This window comes from Strix uralensis, chromosome 1 (assembly GCF_047716275.1).
Source record: "Strix uralensis isolate ZFMK-TIS-50842 chromosome 1, bStrUra1, whole genome shotgun sequence".
NCBI classification, from domain to species: Eukaryota; Metazoa; Chordata; class Aves; order Strigiformes; family Strigidae; genus Strix; species Strix uralensis.
In genome coordinates this window covers 75,702,515-75,722,467 of record NC_133972.1, presented here as the reverse complement: position 1 = coordinate 75,722,467, position 19,953 = coordinate 75,702,515, and the positions used below count along the sequence as shown (strand labels likewise).

The 19,953-nt window shown below is 42.2% G+C and overlaps 1 protein-coding gene across 7 annotated transcripts in view; it reads right to left on the bottom strand.

The window, feature by feature from the left end:
- Positions 1–19,953, bottom strand: part of JARID2 (jumonji and AT-rich interaction domain containing 2) — a 225,224-nt gene that overhangs the window by 98,887 nt on the left and 106,384 nt on the right. The window lies entirely within an intron of this gene.

Below are 19,953 nucleotides of genomic sequence, written 5' to 3'. Positions count from 1 at the left end.
CAAACGTGACAAAGTAGTACACAATATTCAAAACCTGCATTACCAGTGCCAAATGGATTTTATAAAAATTCACGCATAACACTAACAACAGAGAGCTGACGCCCAAAGCAACTGTCTTGCAAAGAGATATACTGATAACATTGATTTTGCACAGAAGTACTCCAATGAAAACCTGCCTATTTGTGTGTTTCTGATTTGGTTAACTGTAAAGCCCCAATCCCAAATAACCACACTACGGGTGTTTGCAATAGTATTTATAATCTTGCCATATCCTTCATTTGAAAAGGGACACAGCTTAGTCAAACTCATCCCTGCTTTCCAGAACTCCTGCTAACTGGCATTAGAGTCTTTTGCATTTATCTGCAGATCAGTTAAGCTGCCATTTGGTCCAATTTGTTGTCATCTTGCTCTTCTTTCTGCTGCTTCCAACTACTGCAATTACGATCCTTTAAAAAAATCCTAAATCCCAAAGGGGTGAACATGGAAACTCTCTTTCTCAACTCTTGTTTTTCTGGCCAAGTGTCAACGCATCTACAGAAACTCCAGACTGCCAGCAAAGGTACACAGCACAGGGGAAGTGTCTGCCACAGCTGCCTTCCCTTTTGTGCCTTTTCTCTCCTGGAGGAAAACTACAGCAAGCAGAGTCACATAGCTGGAAGACAGCATTAGGCCCTATACAAGCATAGCATTTAACAAATTTTGCATATTATCCTCAAACAAGTAACTACAATATAATATGACTCTTACAAACAACAGCAGACAGACAGTGAAACCGCTCATACTTAAGAAAGAATTAAAATAGTAACATACTCTTCGGTATGCTTTGGGATGAGAGGGAGGAAAATTACTAACAATTTTATTAGCTCAGTATTTACTCAGTGTTTTAAGAGCTTATTACCAGAGGAGCTGCAATTTTATCCAGGTGAATGCTTTCCCATCTTTCCACCAAAATGCTTTTGCAAATGGCATAACAAAGCTTTGTTTCTCAGCTTTACTTCCTCCGAGAAATGCTGGTAGGACTTCCCTCCCTCTGTCATTTCAGTCCCCATTTCTATAACTGCATCTTAGAAAAGAAAACAGGGAGGGGGCCAACCCCTTCCAAGATAAGCCAGGCAGCAAGGCTGGTAAGAGTACTAAACCAAAAATGCCTACTAATAACAGCAGTTCAAAACTTTCCACCAGTGCTACATCAGCACTACACCATTTCAGACCTCTGTTTTCAGGAAAACCACTGTTTGGCACCATCAGTGCACTTACTCATCGCATAACTGAGCACTCAACCAAGCTCAGCTTCAAAGAGACACCGAAGCATAACCAGAGCAAGAGGAAGGCACCCCCTCCAGCAAGCTGCCTGCTCTCAGTACTGGCACCTCGGCCACAGCCACGGCCAAAGGCTCCTTCCCCGCAAGGTCGGTTATTCACGGCTCACCTGGGCACTATGACTGTGTGCGATACATCATCTGCTAGCAGGCTCCAAACCTTTCAGCACTTCTGATTTCAATCTAATTGCTCCGATTGCCCATTTTTGAACTGCCTAATCCAAAGCTGCATCATAGCACTACATTACATTGCTCTCTTCTTTTTCCAGAGGTTGCTCTTATTCATTCTGAACTACACAGAATTTGTCTTTGCTTGGAGTCAGAAGTGGCTACATGGTGGCCACATGCTGCAGTTTTTGTATGCCATTTTGAGAATACTACCTACAAAGTCTGGACCTTTTTTGTGGGGAAAATGCAGTGAACTGGTAGCTCAGTTTTCTTCTTCCTAATATGGAGCCCACAAAGCAAAAGTTGAAACTAAGCACCAATTTTTGCATTAAAATGTCTCTTCTAGTAAGCCTAAGACTGGCAGAGAGAAGTTAAATGATCCAATTTACATTTTCACTCCCCTTTGTTAAATTCCTTTCAATACTTCCTTTCCATAAAAGAGATCTCAAACTGTGACCCAACAAATAATACAAATTTCAGTATCAGCACATGATACTACAACAGGGTTTGTAATGTAACACAATGATACGACACAGGGTGACAGCATCCCTTCAAAGCATTCCCAAGGAAATGAAGGCAACCTTTTAAAAGACACTTAATAGATTATATTTCTATGCTGAACTCACACTCACTAGAAGCCCTAGTGCCCACATTTATTCTTAAAAAATTTTCAACTTTTGCTTTGCATTTTTCCATTAAACCACTGCTGATAAAATTTACAATTTTTGAACTCCAGAGAAGTCTAAATCAAGCATATCATTTGAGGCCTGATACTCAGTAACTTAACTCTTATGGCAGAATTTGATTAGGTTTTCCAAAAGCAATATTTGTTCTGGAGACTTGCCATATGTAAAAGCCAGCAACCTGAAGTATATGAGTCAAGAAAATCACCTTTCAGGCTGTCAACTTGCATGCACTTGGAAGGCAATTTTTATTCATCCTTTCACCCTGCCAAACCATCAGTGCACTTGGGAGACAAGCATGATTTGTGTCCTTTAAGGAAAAACATCGGTTTCTCTACTATCATTCATCATAACCAGCACCATCCCAAAACGCAATAATATTGCTGATAACTAAAGTTAGCTATCGTCAGCTGAAACCAATTAAAACAAGTGCCCTAAAACAGAGGTATAACACCACAAATGAGAGATACTGATAAATAATGTGAATGGGTGTTGTGTTCTACAGGTTTTCATGGCCAGCATAATTGCAAAATCCACTCTGAAGTGATGAAAGGCACAGACAGCCACAGTCCACAGCCTCCTTCCAAGCACTGGAGAGGAAGCACATGCTGAAGCAGGCTGTTATAAAGTTTATTGCCACTCAATCATTTTTATATCAAATGCATTCAGTTTGCCCCCAGATACCTCTTCCTTCAAACGCCATTCCTGCTATCTCAAACTGCGATAAACCATGTTCATTTCTGCTGCGCATCAGTCAGGAGCTATAAAGGGTCTGGAGGTCCCAGGACGGGGTGGGGACACCACAGTTGTGCCAAGTGACACTCAGGCACCCACATCACCATTAATGAGTTGGCACCAGTGCAGCTGACGGGACATACAGTTCTGCTGGTGCACTCCAGGAACAGAGTCTGGCGCACATCAATCCACATGGGTTTGATTCCCTGAAGTCAACCAAGCTACAGGAAGCAGCAGGCATTCGTGTTTCTTAAAAGCTAAGCACTGCAATTGTATATGTATATAAAGAGGGGAAAGCAACCAAGCAAGAAAATACTCTTTTGCATAGACTAGAGAGCTGAACCACTCTTTAATACTGGCTACTTTGGAGCACTCAGAAATAGTCATGGCACAAGCATGGAACCACTTTGTGCCCTTCAACCTCTAAATCACCACGCCAGTGAGACCCGGCTCATGGCAAAGCCCGTGACTAGTTACGTTCTCAGCTGCCGGAGAGCTGGCAGCAGCCGCCTGCCCCTTATCCACTAGGCTCGTCTCAGCTCCAGCTCTCACTGCCTTCTCCCCTGGCAGCTGGACTTGTGACCAACCACAGGGCCTGAATAACTAGGCAGAATAAATCAGGGTTGATAAAAATAGACTTTATTCCTGTAATATAAAGTGTTTGTTTTAAAAGTCAAATTAGATTTTCAATATTTTTTAAAAAACTAAACCTCATTAAAATTAAATTTGAAAGTACAGCAACTTGGATTATAAATCAGTGTAAAATTTCATATATTAAAATGACTTACGTGAAATAATAATTTATATATGGAATGAAGCAGTGCATATTTGCTGCCAAAGTTGAAAAGGAACTGAAACACTTGAACGGCTCAAAGTCACTGAATAAACACTGCTTTAACTAAGTCAGTAATAATGAATTATTTAATTAAGTCAGAAACACAGGAACTCACATATCAAATGACATCTATGGTCCCTTAAATACACTGTCCTGTCTCTAATTGATCAAGACTACATACTTTAAGAGAAAGGCCAGTTACTAATCCCTAGTAATTAGAAAGGGTAGCTTAAAACTGAACCATGGAGATCTTAGCATCCTTTCTAAAATGTATCTTAGCCACATAAATGTCAACTTCACAGTGTTGCTGAATTCTTTTTTAAACTTCTGCATATGCTACAATAGCAAACTGCAACGTTAGTTATGTGCTGCTTAAGAAGGAAAAAAAAAAAAAAATCCACTCATCAGCTTCTAAGTGCATTGACAAAAAAGCAGCAAATGTGAATATTACGTCCACTCTGTTACAAGCTGGGGAAAGCAGAAGAGCCCTTTCTGCCTTCTGCGCCCCTGTCATTATTAAAGAGACTTCTATTACCTCCTTTTTATTTGCCTTCCACACTCTGAATGTTTTCAAATCTGTCTGTGGCTACAAGTTTGTTTGTTTTTTCACATGCAGGAAGGGCTCTGCAACGAGCTAAATTATACCTTCTAGGGTGATCCAGACAGAATCCAGTTATCATGGCTTTACCTTTGCAGAATGTGCTCCCTCTCGTTCCCACTGCATCTCACTATCCCCTTTGCTTCTTGACTGTAGTTGTTAACTGAGCGGAGGTCTTGCTGAGCCTTCTCCGTCAATGGTGATGCCCCTTTCACCAAAAACAGTGTGTGTAAATAACAGTTAAATCTGCTTAAATGAGCTTACTTCAGAGGGCTTGCACTGACTCAAGCTGATCACTTCTCAAAACAGCCTTGCAAGTAAGACTTACTATTCCAGTGCAGGCAGGGCTTAATTTATATTGGTACTGATTCGCCAACCTTACCATTTTTGGTGATACACACGCACTTCTGGCAGCAATCTACAACTCTATTCTCAAGCCACAATCTAACCCATCCCTGGTTGTCTGGAGAGATGGCTGACAGGCATGTGCAGGGCAGGTCTTGGGAGCACCTGAACATGTGATGCAAAATCCCAGTACCTGGGAACACACCATACAATAAGACACCATGTAAGTATAAATATATATGATGAAAACAGAGGAGGAAGAAAGAAGCAGAAAGCAGCAATATACGGGAAGACAGGAAAAAATGCAAGGGAGGGCTTGGGGTTAGTTTGTTGGTTTTAAGAATAGAGGAGATTACAGTAACTGGTATGTTCTTCATTATTAAAGTTACTGAATAATCAGGAAACCAAAGGGGAGCATTAGAACAAATTTTGGTATCACATGCTTACTTGAACACAGTGGTTGGGTGAAGGGACTTTCACAATGTTTCCAAAACACTATTTCTACATCACTTACTCTAATGCCAACAAGGCATCTGAGCATGAACATTTCCATGTTCTTACAACACAACAAACACACCTATTTTGGTTTGCTGTTTCCCAGTCCTAAAGCAGCTTAGGAAAAGAAAGACATTCAGTTGTATTTCCTGTCAGTTCTCACAGTCAGAAGCAACAAAGCCATCACATTAGAAAAATCAGCAGCCAACACCACACAAACACAAGCCAAAGATATCAAAAGCATTAACTGACCCAAATAAGGGGGATTTCAACATGACTGTATTCACAGCTTTCTATGTGGGATGAACACCCAACATCAGTGGGTCCACACAGTGCAGGGCAGGGGAGCCATACTGCAGATCTCAGCTATACGTGAAATACATAACTCTGCTCCCGGGTGCTTCTTGACCATGCAGGGACACCCACTTGCCACTGCCAAGAGATGTTTGCCTCCCTGCCTCCGGCAACCCCCCTCCTTGCATTCCTCCCTGATCCCTGCAAGCTGAATTGCTTGGGGCTGGTACAAAGACCCAGTTTCCAGGGCAATTGGCAAAACACACAAGAAAAAACACAACTTACAAGAAGTTAAAAAAGCGGATTTACTCAAAGCAGCATTCTCACCGTGCTGGGTCGACAGTGTTATTTATGAGAGCATGCAATAGCACAGATTGTAGTTACGTAGGCATGAAGCTGAAGTGTTGTTCACTTATGGAACAACATGCCTGCCCAAGCTTGGTAGTTGTACAGAAAAGCTTTGTTTAAAAAAAAAAAAAATTAGTGATTTTCTTCTTTTTGCAATGTCCCATTCAGGATTGCTGCCACAAATGTTAGAAAGCAAGGGGTTTAATTGCAATGTTAGAAAGCTAGGGGGTTAACCATCCCACGCCATGGTCTGAAAGGTCTGTGCCACCTGAGCATGGACAAACTTGACAACTCACCTGCACCTCTTGTTTTCCTTCAACCTAAGAACTACAGAACTTAACAGTTTATTATGAGCTATAGCTTTATACACAAGTTTACCTGCAAAGTACCATTAATGAATAGTCCTCACCCATTTTCCAGAAGTAATAGACAAACAGCTGCAAAACAATACAAATTCACATCCCGTTGTCTGTAACCCTAAATTTATCTTCTACCCAAAACGCCCTTACATACTAGACTACGTGCTGAAACACTACCAAAATCTTGGTAGGCACATTAAATAAAACCATTAATCATTTGATGCCAAGTTAAAACATACCTGTATCTCTAAAACATCTGCAGTCTGCATTAATCAGCATACTGTACAGAGTTACTGTATTTAGCTGTTGTATAGCTATGCACAAAAGATAATTTAGTTTTATAGTGCAAATGCCATCTGTCACATTGTCACAGCATGACAAGGTATCACATTACATATTAAACAGACAACACGCCTCGAAAATAAGGCCTATTTTCATGCCATGGTTGTCTTAGAGACTAAAGAACTGGGTTTTCATGATAGTAACATAATTTAAAAACAAAACAAAACAAAACATTTTTCTCTAGGATAAGAGATACCAATTCCCTGTCCCTTTTTTTAAGGATAGCTGTCACAAAGAAAATGCTATTCTGATCTCATTTGGTAATGCAAAACCACAACAGTTTTCTGTCTCTAAACCACAGCATGAAACAGTCGTTGTTTATACCACACGATGCTCTGTGTTGCCACCATGATGGTAATTAATGGTACATGGTCTTTTCAGATGACAAGCCACTGGACATTAGGTTGATTGTGGTACATAACAGAGCATATGCATAAAGCAGTACTGTTATGCCAAAAACTGTTAGCAAATAGCTTGTACAGTCTTCATAAATGACTAGAAGAGTGCTTTTATATGTAGATATACATCATTACTATGGAAGCCAAGCATGAATGACATTACAGCACAAGACGTGTTTGTCAGCCTGTCAAGAGACAAGATCACCAAAGAGAACTGATTAAATAATACAGGTTGAAAGAAGATCCTTGCTCCTATTACATCTCCATCCAAAATTGCTATTAAACAAAGATGTTTATGAGACTTTGTTTCCTGCGTATGAGCCCATTATCAAGTACCTGTTAGCAGCATTAATTGAAATTATATTGCTCTGGTGTTTCAACACAACACTTTTAAGGGTGTTTTTTGTTTTCATTTGGGGGAGTTTGGATGGGATGATAGTAGAAACAAGAATATAACAGTCAAAAATGAACCTAATTTAATTCTGCCAGGAAACTACCCGAGGCCATAGGACATACTTCAAGCCTCAGTTTTATTTATGAAATATGCATCTGGAAGAAATTTTTTAAAAACCCAAAACCAACCCAAACCCAAGCCTGAACTGTTGCCTGCAACACATCATACACAGAGAAAAACCTCACCTGAAGTCTATACTTCCGTTATTTTAGATTTAAAAAAAAAAAGTCTATTCAAAGGGACACACCTCTCTGATTAAAGACATTTCTCTGCTTTTACAGACACAATGAAAACTCCAAACCCCTGATTCCCCCAGGGAATCACGTGACCCCTTCTGGCACCTTATTCTTCATAAGGCAGAACAGAGGCCATCAGCCTGGGCTCCATGGTGGTGTGGCCTGGATGGGGGAGGGAACAGGATTACCAAACAGGCTGAGCAGCAGGGTAGGTCTTCATACACAGGTGAAAGAGAGATAGCAGTAGTAATGCTGACTCCAAAAAAGCTGGGGAAACCAATATATCTCTCCTGAATCCCCTTCCTACAAATGCAGAAACTCTGACTAAATCAGAGCTTAAAGCCACAAACAGCTTCCTTAAAATTAAAAAAAAAATGGGAAAATTGAAGAGGGGAAAAAAAAGGAAACCCAAGGAATGGTTGCCCCAGGACCCAACAGTTAGAGCTGTCCTGAATGAAGCAGAACAGAGAGGAGGAAAGAGAGCTGATGGCCACCACCCTACCAGCTGCTCCCTATCTGTTACATCAGTACTATTGTGCTATCGAGCTCCTACCAATTGCCCCTGGAGCTGTATGATAAGGGGAGAGCAGCAGCGTTTCTAATAAGTAGGTACCAGGCCGTGTAAAGGTCATTAAGTTTTGACAAACAGAAACACAGTGAATTTTATAGTACTGTAAGCACTCCCTGTTAGCACTGGGGAAACGAGCACCACATACTCTTTCTGTGTGTTGCCAAGGAATCACAGTATTTGATATATGCAGCTTGCATCCACCTCTGCCCCCAGCTCCCCCCGACTGCAGTCAGAAAGCTTTGGAGGAACAAGAGGACTACAAATGTAAGCTATAGGCCTCTGGTGTTCAGAGAGACATAGGCAGAGAAGGCATGAAGCCCTTTGCAGAAGCAAGGGAACACCATTACCAGGAAGAGAGCTCAGTTAGGACGCTGGGACCTGGACTCTGTCCAGATGCAGCCACCACCCAGCAGGTGCCTCTGGAGAGGTCACCTCCCCTCCACACACCTCAGCTCACCCACCTGTAAAATAAAGGTAGTGAGATCAGCCTCCACAGTGAAGCACAGGGAAGGGTACAGACAGTAAGCACGACATGAGACTGGGGGTTATTATTAAAATCCCTCAGTGGTGTGTGCCTCTTGTTGATTTTGGCGTTGGACAGAGTGGTTTTATTTCTCCCTGAGGGGAACAAGTGCCCTTTGATTTGCAGCTATGCCAGGGACATCTGTCCTACAGGACATCTTTTCTCATTTGGTAATAACATATGCAATCTGGAAACAGAGTTAAAACATGCATTTCATTTGAAATTACAGGCACAAGCAGGTCCACAAGTGTAATTTAATCTCTATTTAGTTCAAGAATATCAGTGATAGAAAAATCAGCATAACCATTGAGAGACAGAAGAGTCTAAGTTCTCAGGTATTAACAAAATTATCAGTGACATACAAATAAATTATTCTTTGGTTTTTACGCCAACACCATCATGTCTTGTTTATCCTGCCTTTTCTGGGGAATTTAACGGCTGAATGGAGAACCAGTGGGGTAACATCCCATGAGAGGAGAGAGTAAAGAAAACCCTTGACATGCCTGTGAAAGAAAGCATTTCATTTTAAAATGTTCTGTTCTTTCCACTTTCATTTGGTTTGTATCTATTTGACAGTTATTTGGAGAAAAGTTACTGACTCAGTTTCCAAAGCATTTTTGCTTGTTCTTCTCAAATATCCCCTCATGTGAGGGAGAGAGCATGGATTATTCTGGTAAATAAGAATTAAGTAAAGCAAGCTAGTCAGCATTTAAGGTCTTTGTCACCTATATGTGAGCACCAAGGGAGGGCAATTCTTCCTCCTTCTGAAGCACTTACAGATCCATCTTAACTGTAATGCACCACTAGCAGTTCCATTTTTTACTCAGTTATTTCCCCCCACCTCAGCATCACAGTGATATACTTTTAGACTCAGTGACATACCTTATCCAGTTTCAGTGTTAAGCTTCCACTAGGAATGGATGGACAAAGGAACAGTAAACCCACACTTCAAAAATACCCATACCTCGGCACCAAGGGACTAGACAGATTAGTAAAAATGAAAAAAAAAAAAAAAAAAAAAAAAAGAGAGAGACATTCTGGTATTTTAAGTAACATGAGAAGGAAAGCTATGCCAAGAGCACGTCTCCAGACAACAGCTATTCTGCACTAGAAAGTAAAAATTAGCAATTGTGTCTCCACAGAGTATAAACGAAGGAGGAAGAAAGAAGGTGAAGGCAAACACAGTGAGGCAAGGAAGAGCCTGTTAATTGGGAGAAAAAGCAACATATGAATGTGCAAATAAAACAAGGGAAATAAAAAGGCATGCAATGTCTCACTGCTAACAATGAATACTTGCAAGCCTGAAAAGGGAGAAATGTGCAGCTAAAACCCAGAGGCTTAGCAAGGCTTGGCTATATTTGTTACCACTTCTAGGAAACCCTTACAGGCCGTATAGTTCAAAAACAGTATCTGCGTGAAACCAGATACAATAGCAAAACAGCATCTTGACGAACATTTGCTACACGTTTTTCCTCTAATGAAGCACGGTTCCTACTGATCTGCAGTGAGGGAATCACACAAACAGGCCGGGCTTACGATCTCGGCAGACGGAGGTGACGAAAGGCCCGTTTCTGAAACCAGTGTCACAGACAGTCAGCATCTTCCCCCCGTGAAGGCAGCTGCTGGCAGCAGGGGGCAAAGGACCGGGCCTTCAGAGGAGTGCGGAGAGCTGGCTGCAGGCACTCAGCCTGTGGCATGGCACTTCAGTAACCTCCACAATCCTTTGAAGGACCAGGTCCCGGCCAGCCCTCCTCCATTTGCAAACGGGAGGCAGCAAGAACAGGCAGCCCGAGTTGCTTCTTTCTCAAGTAATCCAAATTAAATTAAATGATCAGAGAAATAAATGTGGACCTTGACTTCTACATACACCTCAAAAGTGCACAAAACACCAGACTCAGAACTGGAGGAGGTTCTAGTACAGAAGCGTACCGTAGGAAAAAGGATGGGGAAAGGCCAAGAGAAGTGCCAGAAAGACCTTTTCGGGAGGTTATCCCCAGCTTAATTGTCTTTAATTCTGCCCCTGTGTGACAAAAGCCATGAAAGGCAAATGCTGAATGACATACTTCTAATTGCATAGTCCCACTTGATATTTTAATGCATGTCATTGAGGATTTGCCTTTCATGACTTTTGCCAGGAGCATGGGCAGCCCTCCAGACAGATAGAAGAAGTATTTTTCCCCCTGATGTGACATGAGCTATGAAGATCTTGTTTGCTGCAAGAACACGCAGCCTGACCACGCAACGGCAGCGACCTTTCCATGTAGCCAGAAGATGTGGGTATGGATTCAGCCCTCCCTTCACTGGAAATACTCTGAGCTTTCAGTCAAAGAAAAGGAGGGGAAAAGTCCTCCTCCTGTCCTGGGAAAAAGTAATTGAGCTAAATGCTAGATGTTCTACAAGAACTCAAGTTACATATGACAGATATTTGAATTAAACCATTTTAATTACTTTCACTCCACATTTTCAATAACTTTTTAGTGAACATGCCCTCCCTAACTCTGAGATCATCCATCAGCCAGCTCCAGGAGTCAAGCTGTCAACTCTTCCGCTGACAAGGATTTTTTTTTTTTTCCTGGCATGCCACCTCCTTCTACTAAGCGCTTGAATTATGATCTCTGGGTTTAGAGCAATTAAATATCACTGAGTTTAAAAAAAAAAAATAGGCTACATACACTTCTAACTTAACACCCTAGACTCTTCAGCAACATGCCAGACAGCCCTCCCCTGCCCCAGGAGGTCAGGGCAGCCGGGCTGGACGGCAGGCAGCTCCGCACAGCAGGGAGGCAGGAGGCCTCCTGCAACACCAGGGATGCACCGGCACTGCCTGCAGCCAAAATTTTCAATTCCCTGCCAGCCTGAGTGCTCACATATCTGTTGATTGCCTTAACGTAGGTTTGACAACCACATCAGCATAAGGGCCTGTGACATCCCAGGAGGAGAGGAGGGAAGAAAGCTGCCCGAGCAATTCTCAAACATTTTCTTTTAAGTCATTGGTTTCCCAAGCTTTAGTCTGCAACCCCAAATTTCATTCACGATGCTTGGTGCCTCGCTGCTAGTAGGGAAAGGTGATTCTCTTTGGGGCAAAACCAGCAGCTGCTTTTCCTGGGAGTGGACCCTTCCCCTTGACACCAGCTACCCAGCATACCGTTCATTTCCTCTCCTTCACAGAAAGCAGCTACAAGGCCCGTAAAACAACAGAAAAACTCAAACACCTGGAAAGCCCTCAAAACTCAGCCTTTGAACTTTTGGGACACCTTCCTCCTTGTCACTGGTTTTACATCTAGCTTGCTGAATTGATAATAAATAGATATATAGGGGTTTTTAATACTTGGCATGATTTTAATGTATGAAACAGCAATGTGGCCATAAAAAGATTTTTTTCCGTATAGTAAGCAAACATATTTCAAACATTTTCAAAAACACGTTACTTAAAAAAACCCCACCAACAACAAAAAAACAAACCAAACCAAACCTTTCTGTGAAATCTGTACTTGCAGAACTGTATCTACCCCTTTCCAAGGGGAAGGGATTTTTTTTTTTTTTTTTTTTTTTTTTTTTTTTTAGTGAGGTCGGTTTTTTTAGTGAGTATCGTTTCCTCACTTACATTAAAGGTTGGAAGAGTAGTACACTTCATGCTTTGGATGAAGAGCTGCTCTGCTGTTTTGACTCAGCCCCCTCTAATCTGTTTGCAGAGTTATTGTCAGAGGAGAGAAGGCTCGTGACAGTGACAGTAAAATGTTTAGACAAACCACCGCAAACTGAAATCACATGTGCAATATGAAAGCCCAACGCGAATGAACAAATTGTTCTGCCACAGGCATGCACAGGAGCGATGACATTTCACCTCTATTCGAGCACTGAGCCTTTGCCTAAGCTGAGGATCCCAGCCCATCTCCTGCGCAAGGCCGAGGATGGTGGACATCTCTCTGATGCACAGCAGCTGTCCACCTGCTGGGCACGTGCAGTGGGAAAAAACACGCTGGGAAATAAATTTGTAGCTGGAAGATGCTTAGGAGAAATCCCTGCCCTCCCAGAATGGCTCCAGCACTGCGGTGACTGGAAAGCAGGTGAGGGGACAAAGCAGGAGGAGCCCACGCTCGGCTGCCAGCTGAGCTCCAAGGATCTCGCCGCTGGAATGATGCACAGGCCAAAGCAAAAGCGATGCAAGCTTAAAGGCATCACGATCGCGTAAACTTCAGCCGCCTGCCAGAGCTTACGTAAACTTCAGCCACCTGCCAGAGCTTACGTAAACTTCAGCCACCTGCCAGAGCTTACGTAAACTTCAGCCACCTGCCAGAGCTTACGTGGAGACCATTCTCATTTCAGCTGGGGGAACAACTGATTCTCACCAGCATTAATGCAGTTCTCCGATGCATCAGCATATGAAACGTCAGCGCTGTAACAGCCTTTAAGGAAATGCTCCTCATATGCCAAGCAATTTCCATCTCTATTTCTAGCTCTTGAGACCAGCAGCTTAACCTTACTTTCACCTCCCTTTTGTGAGCTCTACAGGCGAACCACAGGGGGAAGAGATGAGAGCTGGGGTAGCGGGCCAGCCACTTGAAAACCTGGAGAAAGGACTTCTGAAATGGTAAGGAGACTTCCCAATACACACCCCCTGGCAGAGTTAAAGAAATTCCACCACCATGAAATATTCTGCTGCTATTAGACAACTTTTTTTTGCTCATTTTTTGGGGCATCAGAAGGGGAAGTAAACAACATTAGCCGTTTCCTGACTTAATAGAAACCTTGGAACAACAATCAACACACACTTATACAATGAAGACTATACAGGCATGTGTATTTAACGATTTTATCTTTCCAAATAAGCAAAGGAGAGATAGTAATTTATCTTGCATTTTTTAAAGAACACAGATTTTTTTTTTCTCCCCCCAAACCAAAAATTCATTGCACAGAATTTTCTTTCCATCCATTCACATAACCAAAGGCTGACACCCCTTACCACATTTCTTGTTTTAAGTACAGCATCAGAGAAATGGGGATGAGAGGGTGGGAGGTGCATGCGATGCAACAGCATAGAAATGCAGGATGAAAACAGTAAGCGAGCTTTCAAAATATACCCAAGAGATGGTGCGTATGCCGAAGTTCACCACTGTATTACTATAATAACAAAAAAAACCCAGCACCTGATTTAGGACCAAAAGTACATTATTGATATTCAAAAAAACACTGCATAATTCTATTTCAAGATGACGTGACAATACTGGAGGGAAAAAAAAAAAGACTAAAATGACAACTGGAATCCCTCTGTACATTCACAGTACCCTATAAAAAGCTAAAGACATATATTAAACTGAAACAGTTCAGACAACAAAAGTCCTCCTGGAGTGAGAACATTCCCTCTCTACATTGTTTCAAGGCATCTCTACCAAGCCCAACTCAAGCTACAAAGACTATTAAGTGGTATTAACACTTAGCAGGTATTTAGCACTTTGTGTGTTCAAAGTGGTAATGCGCACACACCAGGCCCCACAAAAAACACCAAACAAAACCATACTGAACAAATGGGAGAAGAATTCTTCCTGTCCCCACATGAGGCGAGGCTATAGCAACATTTATCCTGCAGTGGGAGAAGACGTCCTGCTTTATAACCATAGCCATACATGGTGGGATGAGACAGAAAGGATGTTGTCAACTACACTGTAGGTATTGGAGCTACCCTACTGACAGGGAAGGATGGACCAATTTAATGGGAAAGCAGCACTGCGGGTACGCCGTGCTGCGTTTTGGAACAGGGGCAGTACACGGAGCAGGAATTATCATTGTCAGTGTCAAAGCTGGAACCCTGATTAGCCCTTTATCTGCACCAGCTGCTTGATGCACTGACAGTCTTTGCTTCTTCCCATGCTCAAGACACCCAGGCCAAGGTTTAACTCCCATGTCAAGCTGTTTACTAATAACACCAAACAGCTACACAGTTAGGATGAGAATGAACGTGAACAAAAACATCACTTGAAACACACCCACATCCCTCCAAAAGCTCCCCCATCCCATTTAACGGTAAAAAGAAAATGTATGACTGGATCCCAAGTGGCAAGCAGGATATGAGAAAGACAGAGAGTGATTTTTTTCTCTACTGGTACATAAAACATAAAATCAGGAAAGGCTCTGGCAGAACCTGGATAGATAAAAGTGGACCACTTGTAAAAGAATGGTGTGGACGTTTTACATTTATTTTCTTTGTGAACTTAAATCTGCCTCGGAGATATTACAGAAAACACTTTCAAGTTTAAAAAAAAAAAAAAAAAGGTCATTGGGGACATGAAGGCCTCATTGTTTTCCCCAAACTTTATATGTCAACACATACACATGCATAAAAAAATCCTTACCTCCCTTCTGAGACATTAAATCCACACAATGTTTCTTGGAGAGGGTAAAAAGAAAATGTAGGTCAAGATGTTGAGATAGGGATTGCTTCTGAAAGATGAAAGCATAAGAGGACTAAGCTTTCATTCCTTATGTTTCTTTGAGATTTCAAACAGAGTGTTATTTGATAATGGTTCCTTTCAGAAAATTGGAATTTAATATAGCTAATTATAAGTTAGAGAATTAATGTACAGTCAGTACTCCAACTGAGCTGGTATACCATGCTGATGCTTTTTACCAGCATGTCCCCAGTGCTTATTATAGATCTTTTCTCCAAATACTAAGGCCAATCTGCTCTCACATTAGGCTGGATGGCCCAGGAGTTTGTGGGAGGAGGGGGGGTGGGGAGAAGAAGAAAAAAAAAAAAACCAAAACTGTGATCTCCACGGCTGTAACACTGAGCCTGCAGCAAGAAGCCTGGAGTTGTCCTCATGGCATGGCACAACGCAGGAACCGACCCTTCCACTTCAAAGGGAGCACAGAAAATAAGAGGATAAAGACAGAATGAAAAACGCAAGTAGCTGGAGAGGAAAAGTATGCAGGGAAACAAGAAAACACATTTTCCTTCATCTGATTAAAAGGGAAGAAAAAGGATGATGACAAAGGATGAAGATGAAGGCAAACAGAAAGAGATGGAGTACTCCTAATTGTCAGGTAGTAACATGGAAGTATCTGAGAATTATTTGTCCTCTGAGCAATTACAAGTTAAAAATCCTGACCTACATTTCACAGAGAGCAAGTGGTATACATAGGAATATCCCTCAGGACCAGGCGCCAGCAGCAGACACAGCTAGATTTGGACCAGGTGCAGTTTCTCTGCAATTCGGAAGGAAGCCACACGTCACTGTTTCAGGGACCTACGCAGGTTTGAGATGCTCTGTTTCTAGAGATGGCACAAAATGTGTTCAGCAACATCTGCTGCACATCACTGGTTAGTACGTAGAGTAAAACTGTATCTTGCGTAGTCATAAATACAGATCATACTTGACTGAATTTTGAGGGGGAAAATGTGCATCACAGGAAGCTCTGCAATCTGCAAGGTTCTAGCAGCTTTCCCTTTGTTTTTCACTGTAGTTTCCAAATAAATACCAAGGCAGCATATTTCTTTAAGTTCTTTGATGGATGTGTGAGCTCCTGCAATTAAATCCTGTCATTGACCAAGGCACAAGCTCTCTGTTAAGGTCTCAATCAGAAGGGCTGTACCCACTTTCTTCCTCAAAACATTCAGTTTGAGCTATAAGCTTCTGGGGGAAGACGGGGCACAGTTTTGATATAATCAGTAGAAGTTTCTTACACATTAACAGATTAATTCCTCTGAAGTTGTATTTTCATTTGGCATGTCCCCACCTAAGTTAGAGCAGGACATTCCCTATGAAAGTAGGTGTTGCCTTCCAAAATATTATTCTGCTCCTAACAGGCCACATCGGGACAAAATCTACCCTATAGGTAGAGGGCACCTCCTCCCTCCTCATACTGGAAGAATTCCCAAAACCCTGCTAAACTTGGCACTACTACCCGCTCCCAAACCTTGGGGCTGAGGAGTGTTTGCCTTTTCTTATTTCTTCGAGCTGCAGAACAGTGTTCATTTTTAGAGAAAACCTCACTAACCAAAAGCTTAGTGAGGTCCTTCCTATCATGCTTAGTGCTTTAGGGAACTGGAGTCTTCTCATGACAAGACAACACCAAAACAGCACTTTTCCATTGCTTTCAACCTGAGTAAAGGGAAGCAGAGCCGGCATGGAAAACACTATCATCTCCTTCAGTCTGGTCTCTGGTTCCTGTTGCCTGAAGAAGAACCTGGTCAATCTAGGTCAGGAGGGAAAGCAGTCACTGGACAAAAGCTGAAAGTTCTTTTCCTAAAACCTTGGTAAAGTGTCCGAGTTCTTTGTCTGTACTGGTAGAATTTCTCCTGGAAGTAGGAAAACACAAACTGAAGAGCTGTCTGTCTTTCTCAGCAGAGTCTGTTCCTCTCTAACTTTCCCTGCAAATTTAGTTTCATGACACTATCCCTACTCAGTCCAAAATGGTTTGAGAAGCTTTAAATAGAAATTTACTTAGCAGTTATAATTTTGATCCAGCCAGATGGTAATCCAACACCACCTCAACATCGAACTATGCCAGGGAAATTGAAGGACTGCAAAACCATCTTCCCCATAAACCCCGATACTCAAGTTCACAGTTTCTTAAAACTCCTTCTTCCAATCAGTCAACTATTCTAAAAAAGAGTGTGCTTTCCAGGCTGTTAATGGCAGACGTCTAAATCTGTAACAGAAAGAAAGGTGGTTTTCTGCGCTAAGCAATGCCTTAACTAACGGCCCATTTATTCTGCTTTATGAGCAGAGTATTTGTATATAACCCTGTGTTATGCTCTGGATGTTAATCAACCTTCAAGACTTTGCATGCCAGTTTTATTGGAGCGCCTTCCATGCTGGCATAAAGGGGACTTTGTACCAAGCAGTCTTCCTCCAGCCTAGGAGAGATCAACATCAGTCTGCAGCTCAAAAACCTCTCTTTCACAAAGAGCTTTTACTCTTCAGTTCTGGTCTCTTGTTAAGACTTTACATATTCAAGGACACTGCCATACTGTGAGAAGGTAATCTATGAAAGCGTGCATTTAAATCTACAATTGCAAATGGGCTGTGTTTATCTACTTAGATAAGACAGCCTTGTTCACTTCAATTAGAGAAGGTCAGTTCCAGGCAAATGTAAACTGGCATTTGAAGTTCATCCCTGCAGGACAATGAGATGAGGTAAAGCATCTGGGACAGGTTTCCATCTAAATAAAGCTTGACAAGTAGTCCCTAACCACAGACCTCATTGCTGCACAAAAGGCCATCTTCAATTGATTTCAGGGAGGGGGGAGAAGAGTAGTGACAACTATGTTTCAAGAAGACTTGGAATTCAAGCCACATTCTGGTAACTTCTATCCCTTATTCATGGCTTCCACCTGGAGGGAATCGCTGCTGACCTCCCAAGATGTAAAGAGGCAGAACAACTACTGTAGAAAGCACCAGATCTTATTATCTTGGCAAAACAATAAAGGTATTTGCTTACCGTTCTGTCAAGCAGATCATCATATTAAAGAGGAGTTGGGATCCTCGAAGAAGAAACAGTATGTTACTGGACAGACACACCGCAGAAACCAACAGGAGGGAAGGGAAATCGAGCCCTGCATGCAGACTGCGTAACAGGAGTATGCTTCTCCCCAACCCCAGCCCACTTCCACATGATGCCTCAATTTTGAGGCTCTGTGCAACCCTACCGCTCCCTTATGGCATACGAAGCCAGAGAGCAAATGGGAGCCTGAGGCTCTGAAACAAGATCCCAACATCACAGCAAGGGAGCAGGGGTCAGGAAAAAACAGAAGGGGATGAAATTCCTCTTCAGCCCTCTCCATCCAATACACCTGCTCCTGTACACCTCAGTACAACACAGATGCTTTTTGTCAATGTCCTGTATGAGAGGACCATTGCTCTAGCACCTCGTGCTAACATTGTGACAGCATTTCTGCCCTGAAGCGGAGAGAAAATTCCCACGTTGTGAAGAAAGGGAAAATCTGTACTCCCTCTGTGCCATTTTCATCACTTTTAAGCTTCTTTCAATCTCTCCACATACACAGCAGGCATGACATAAAAACACTGGGGTGCTTTGCAGCCACAGTAAACAGCGCATCTTTAAAAACAGTTGGCCATGAAATGCTTTCACCTTTCACAGCACAGGAGGAGACAACCACTGTCTGAGGGAGACGTTTTAGGAAAAACCTGCTTTCAAGGCAACCTGACTGAAACAGAGCATGTCAAGGTGTGATTTACCTGTAACACATCTGTTTACAAGCATGCACACAGACTAGGAAGAGGCTGAACTGAAATATTTTTAAGGTCAGCCACTAGTGCAGCTAAGTGAGGGATGAGTGAAGAAGGAGAAAAATGCAATTAAATGCTGGTGCGGTCTTTGGGCATTACTCAGAACGGCTGGCTGAGGCCAAATCTTTTGCAGGAAAAGTAGCTTATCTCCTGGCTTCCCAAACTGCACCAGAGGTCAGCTGAAGAGGTTTCAGGAGTTTGCCAGCTCTGTCCCTCTGTGGGATCCTTGGCAGATAGTTCCAGCTGGACTCCTTCCAACTCTTCCCTTTCTCCATTTTAGTGTATAGCTTGAATAAAGAAAACAAGATGAAGGCTTTCAAAGATAACGCAGTCTTTCACAAACAGATGCAGAACAAAGCACAGGAAATTCTGAGCAAAGTAAAAAATGAACGTTGTCTGTTCAAGGCTTATCTGGAACGAGTTAGCCTCTTAGTGGACAGATCTAAAACATTGCACCGTCCCGACTGCAGTTGCAATGCTCAGTAACAGTCTTGTGAGGGGTGAAAACAGGATGGGTAAGGGTGGAAACTCAGCTGCCTTTAGCTCTCAGAGCTAGAAGCTCCTTCAGATATACCAGAAACAACACCTGTAAGTCAAGCTTGTCACTGTCATACCATGTCACCCTAAGCACAAGGCTTCTATATCTACACCTTTAACTGGACACCCCCTTCAGGTATTAAATTCATTTAAATTGGGAAATAAAGGACAAAGACAGGTTATGGAAAATGTGTATTCAACTAATTCTGGATACAACATCACATTAACTGCATGTAATGAATCTGTGCTAGTCAGACACACAAAAAAGACTTAAAAATACATGCACATTTATTATGATGTAGAGCAATCTGCTATGACTTAACAGTATACGTGCTAAGCTATATTTATTTTTCAGAAAACATTCACTCACGAGCTCTGGGAAGTATCTGCTATGTGATGAACCTCTCAACACCATCAGTTATCAAAAGACAGCAGTAATTTCAGAATGATTTCCTGGAGATTT